Source organism: Rhynchophorus ferrugineus, unplaced genomic scaffold, assembly GCF_030347505.1.
Source record: "Rhynchophorus ferrugineus isolate W39M unplaced genomic scaffold, kcgeb_rfMv2 rfM2, whole genome shotgun sequence".
Classification (NCBI taxonomy): Eukaryota; Metazoa; Arthropoda; class Insecta; order Coleoptera; family Curculionidae; genus Rhynchophorus; species Rhynchophorus ferrugineus.
In genome coordinates this window covers 29,371,622-29,378,337 of record NW_027472581.1, presented here as the reverse complement: position 1 = coordinate 29,378,337, position 6,716 = coordinate 29,371,622, and positions in this window count along the sequence as shown.

Sequence of the window (6,716 nt, the reverse complement as noted above, 5' to 3'; positions counted from 1 at the left end):
ATCTTTCTGGCCAAATCAGCCAATCCATGTTGTATCGATCTGAATAGGTGTAATAAAACAGTGTTATGTCTGATTATTATAGTGCAAACGGAAATCTGGTTGGTCTTATTCGAGCTGGAACAGTGATTTTTTTTCAATAATGTGGCTCTCCTCATCGCTACAAAAAGCAATATTTTATCAACACGCGAAATTCCTTTTTATCCATTTTTATTTCACAATAACAAAAGTTGCTTCACTGAAAATGTTATAATTCACAAACTAATGATCCGACAGCTGTTAAATTTATACACACATTTTTTGAGGGTTAGAGCTAACTAAAAAAGATATGGATTTAATTATAATAGCGCCATTTATGTGTCAGGCCGTGAACTTTTCAATTAACCTGTTAGATATGCATATGCTAGACTTTATGACCGTACTTTTGTGTCATAAGTTTTGTAATTCATTGCCTTCAAACATTTTTGTGTTGTTCTTTGTTATTGACATCAAAATCATCTCTTTTAAATTCTTTGAAACAGAACAGATAATTGGGACATAGTAGAGCAGCTTCACCATGTGTTTTTCCATAAGTTCCAAAAGACTTTAATGGGCTTCTGAAGCCGATGTCGAAAAAGCATCTTCGAACCCCCCCATGTTCTGTATACACTGACTCAATAGTATTAAATGAAAAACTATTATTTTATGAAGAAACAAAAAAAACATCGGATTTAATAGTTAGGTTGTTTAGTAGTTATTTGTTATGCCTATTAGGGAGTGATTTCTTATGAGGAAGAGACATCCGCACATAAATTTTATTTCGCCAAGTTGCCAATTCTTGAATATTATATTTATATCTCAAGAATATAATATATATAGAGTGTATTTTCTTGGATTTAAAAATTAACCCAAATGTTTCCTTTGAATTAAAGTTTAAACTTGATCGATGACGAGCAAATCTACTTTTATCAACTTTTACGGCTGCATCTTGTTCTTTCCAAAATTTCAAAATCTTCAGTCGACTAAAATGTCAATGTTTCTTGTTTAATTTTTTCATTCAAGGCACTCAATTTCTATCTTCAAGGGTTCAATATCATTTAAAATATAATAAATTAACTATAGAATTGATTCGAATTTGCAAAATTAAAATAAATAATAGAATACATATTCATCTGGGTAATATTTCCCCAAATGCTTATTCGATGGCTTGACAATATTCATAACTAAATGCCACCATAACTATTCATTATTCATTGTTACCCTCTATATATAAATAAAGCTGGAATAAAAATAAAGTAAAAGATATATCCAAATCAATAACTTTTTAGCACTACCATAAAATTAAAAATTAAATAATAAGTAAGTAATGTAGATATCAATAGACAAGGGTGATCAAAATTTAAGCAAGCATCGAATCGCTATCAGAGGAAACTTAAGCAAAGATTTTACTTTTTTTTATTGTCCAAAAATTATTATATTAAATATTTATATTAATATTATAATAAAATTCCAAAATAATATATAATAATATCCAATATATATATATACATATATATATATATATATATATATATATATATATATATATATATATATATATATATATATATATATATATATATATATATATGTATATCCGGTCCAAAGTTTTTTTTTTCATTTTGAGCCTCCAGTTGTTAGATGTAATGGGGTTTCAAGGCCATGACTTCTGCAAAAAGTTCTGATATTTAATAAATAATATTATAATAAATAATATATATTTAATTTAATAATAAATATGGGGGTTGTTAATTTTAAATTATATTTTAGCGAAGGCGAAATAAATTGATAAAAGAATACGTCTATTTATAAATTACTAGCAGTACCCAGCATACGTTACAATATCAAGTAAAATAGTTTTAATTAGTAATTTGATTGTATGATATATTTGTTGAAATATTTTTGGATACACAATACTTTTAATCTTTCCATCTGGTGGGTGCAATAACTCAAAATCCATGTGAGAAGAATATACTATTAGTCCACGTACTTGTAGTGATTGTCTCAGAGCCTTGTTTCTCATTTCAAATGCGTATCGTAGTGGAACTTGAAAATATATAAACTCGAACAGCATATCTGACCAAATCATTGTGATACGTAGCAATAGTACTTCTCCTTTAATTTTGCTTTTAATTGAACTTCGATGATATAGTTTATCATTTTTTCACTTAATTAAATATTGTTATTTAAAAGTTTTAAAAATATATATTTCTTTCATGGTGTCAAAACTTAACCACTTAAAAATATGCTCTTAAGAGGATTTCTCAAAATTCATTAGTCCTTCGTCTACCTGTAATCGTAAAGCCTTTCGTAATCCAAATACTTGGAAATACAATAACCGAAGGCACGTTGAAAACCCAATAGAATTTCTTAATTCATTAATTCATTCTAAATATATACACACTGGAACTCACACAATTGAAATTGCAACTTTTACAATTTGTTTTTCTAATGAAGGCTTAATTCCCCTTTTAAAATTGATGCACCTTATGGGAATAACAATTAGTCCAGAAACATACGTGTTAAATTCGCCGTTAAATGTGACAATGTTCTGATAGAACGCTCGGAAATCTTCTAAAGCTTCAAAGAAGGCTAGAACCGCTTGTTTGAAAAATTTCAAGTTTTGGATTTCAGGTTTGGAAGATTTCCAAAATTGCTTTTTCTGAAAGTAGTGGAAACCTAATCTATGTAATAGAAATCGCAAATTAAAAAAAGTAAGTGAGAAGTGCTACTGCATGACATAGAGTGCACATAATTTTACCCAAAACACTAAAGGCATTTTCCTGGAAATTACTTTTTTTCGAAACACTTAGCAACTGACTTTAAATTCACCATTTTATCAGTCTGTAACTTTTATTTTTTTCTTTCGTGAATTAGTACATTAACATTAACAAATATCTAGTAAAATAATGACTGGAAAAATATTGTTTCTTTTATATTTCACTTGATGAAGTGCCTAAAATGCATACTTCTAGTCTAGAATACCCCCTTAAGGCGTTGCGGGGCCAAAGTGAATTGATGTTTTAGATCAAAATGATAGGATTTTTAAGAACAAAACGTGTATCGGAATGTCTGGAAAATCAAGTGAATAATATATAACTTTGTCTTAATTGATTACAATATGAATGTCTTAAGGTTTTCGTCCCATGTGGGTTATATTTAGATCGTTGTGGTTAATAACACAATGACTATGTTTTTATCTGCTAATATAATAGGTTCACTGGCCCACAGATGATTTTTGTGGTCCTGTGCGATATTTTGGAAAACTCTATGAATCATTCCTGTGGCTGTCATGATTTTACAAATGTTTGTTGGTAATGTGATACATTGTGTGGATTCATGAATGCTACTTTGCTAGTATCGGCTTACGAGAACAGTGGATTTATTTAACGTTTCACAAGCGACAGTATCTACGATAGAAACAGTATACATTAAACATGGTAAATCTTTGCCGAAGAGGAATAGTGTACGAAATCCAAAGTTAACTGACAGAGATCGACGAACATTAAATAGAATTGCAGCCAAATATAAAATGTTTTAACAAAAAAAATTGATCCGACTTCAAAAATTAATAGGAAACTCACTAAAAATGTAAAATTAATCAAACTTCAAAGAAGAACATTTTGAAATAAAATATGTACATAGTAACCTTTATAATAACTAAATAAAAAAAATACATTATTTATCTACTACACGTGTTCTATATTCTACTATATACACACAAGTTATCTTAATACATAACTAAAACTATTTATCTATTTACAATATTATTTTAAATGCTAACAATTGATTACTTTGAACTCGGTGCCGCGACCTCCGTTTGGGAGCTGAACGCTCTAAAAATTACATTACAGAAGCAGTTGTTTACAGTATTCCTACGAGGTTTTATATACTATAGTTAGTGCCCACAAAGCAAACTGAATGGCTTTTGAACTGAACGACTTCCGATTTTCCGTCACATCAACTCAGAAATAACATTATACACAAATATCTGATTAATTTAGATAAAAATTATGTGAAAATTTTATACATCTTTTTGAAATGTGAGGGTTTCCCTGCATCAGATCCTGCATTGGTTCTAGTGAGACCACCTTGGAAGTGCACTCTTTCGAATAAAAAAATTCTTTTGTAAATTGGTCCACAATTGACGGAGAAATTGTCGAGCATATATAATATATATATATATATATATATATATATATATATATATATATATATATATATATATATATATATATATATATATATATATATATATATATATATATATATATATATATATATAATATAAATCGGTTAAAAAAAGGATTACAAGTAGCACAACTCAATTTGTTACGATAAATATAGGATAAATAAATAAATATACCGACCGTAAAGGTAATATTCATGGAAGAGATTTGGAAACCTTTTGTAATGGAAACCATCGCTAAGTTGCGAAGGAAGTGGTGCAATAATTATAAAAGTTGGCACTTGATGATTGGAAGAATGTAATATGGTCCGATGAACTAGAATTTACATTGTTTCCTACGAACTTAAAGCCTTATGTATGGAGAACCCTAAAAATCTAATTTCTACAGTCGAACGTGACGAAGGTTCCATTATGATTTGGACTAAAATATCATCCTATTCATTAGCCCGATTAGTGAGAATGAATATCAATATACTCAATTCAGTATATACCTGCCAAATATCACCATATTCCAACAACAATAATTCCACTGTTTTAAAATCAAATAGTCGCACCTTATTAAAAAATAAATATTGTGTATAAGTCAGGTGTTCATCTATCCCCACAAAACTAATGCTTTTAAATTAAAATATTCAGTTAATTATACGTATTCCTGTTTCCTCTTCCTGGTAAATCCAAATATCTTCGGCTCTGATGGGTTTTCCTAGTATTTATATGCATTTGCTGTGTTGACACCTGTTTTCAAGTATCTCACTGGAACTGTTTTGAATTGGTAGTGTATAATTGGAATTGACGACATTTTTCTACATGTTTGCGTATCTCAAAAGATTAATAAAAAGATGATTCCACGATAACAGCATTGCAATTCTATTATATTTAATAGCATTTCAATTTAAATATGATAATGTGTACTCACTTATAACTAAGATGGAAAACCCCAATTAATATGTTCGCCACAATTTATTTGATATCACTACATTGCACCACATTACACTGAAATATGAATTTACAACTATTTAATAAAAATTATTAATTTTTCATGTATATCATATGAAAAGGTTGCAGTGAACAACGCTGCATTATGATTTTTTGTTGTTGAATTGTTGTTGTATAAAGAGTACATCATTGCTGCATAAAGAGTACAATTTTAAATGTTTTGCCAAATTTAAGTTATAGCCGGCTTGGTTGCCATACTCACGGGTTCGAACCCTGCTGGGACATGGCCGTAAAATTATGTTTGTGATTGTTTAACATTTGTGATTGTCCTTAGGCAAGAGAGCAAAATCTGACATATAAAATGATCCCAGTCACGCCATTAACCAGGCTGGGTAAAAGCGAATATCTTCTGGGATGGCTGGGAAGGCTTAATGCCGAGGACCGTGGGTCGAAGCCCATGTTAAAACTGTAGGTCTAGTCATATATGTCGTCGCATATACTGTTAAATGCAATTTGATTTTAAAGCACAGAAAATTATCTGTAATAACAATGATCAATACATAAATTGCCCTCAAATTTTTGTATGTATCAAAGACAAATCATATCACCAAGTAAATCTAGTAGCTTGTTTAGATTACAGTCATAAAATATAGAAATATATAAGGGAAACTTAAATGAGAGCATGTTTTGCGCTTCCGAAACACTAGACGGTCTGATGTAAAAAGATTACATATTTCTCTTCTTACTTTCGATTTAAATTTTCGTATCTTTTTGGTAGGTTATATTTGTCTTTTTTTTTTCGTATTTTTATGTATAAATATGAAACAGTGGCGGCTCGTGATAAATTTCTTAAAGTTGTTCTGCAATTTTTGCAAAAAAATCTAATCTATTTTTTAAAAATTCCCTCCTACGTTCCTTTCTGTTCGCAAATTTGGTAATCACTTCGTCATTAAAATTGTCTATTTCGGATATAAATTAAGTTTCAATAAACAGCATCTCAATACTCACTTATAACTAAGATGGAAAACCCCAGTTAATATGTTACCATCGCCACAATTTATTTGATATCACTACATTGCACCACATTACAACTGAAATATGAGTTTACAACTATTTACTAAAAATTATTAATTTTTCATGTATATCATATGAAAAGGTTGCAGTGAACAATACTGCATTATGATTTTTTTGTTGTTGAATTGAGTTTAGTTCGACTATGATCAATATTGCATAAAGAGTACAATTTTAAATGTCACTCCAAATTTACATTATAGCCGGCTTGGTTGGCGCAGTGATATAGGCGACAGGACGGTCCACCTATTCTTGCCGTAGTCGCGACTTCGAACCCTGCTGGGACATGGTCGTAAAATTATATTTGTGATTATTTAACATTTGTGATTGTCCGTAGGCAAGAGAGCAAAATCTGACATAGAATATGATCCCAATCACGCCATTAATCAGGCTGGATAAGAGCGGATGTCTTCGTGGATGGCTGGGTAGTTCGAAGCCCACGTTAAAACTGTAGGTGCAGTCCAAATAAATCATCGTTTTTAAAAAGGAGACTTTAAATATTAAA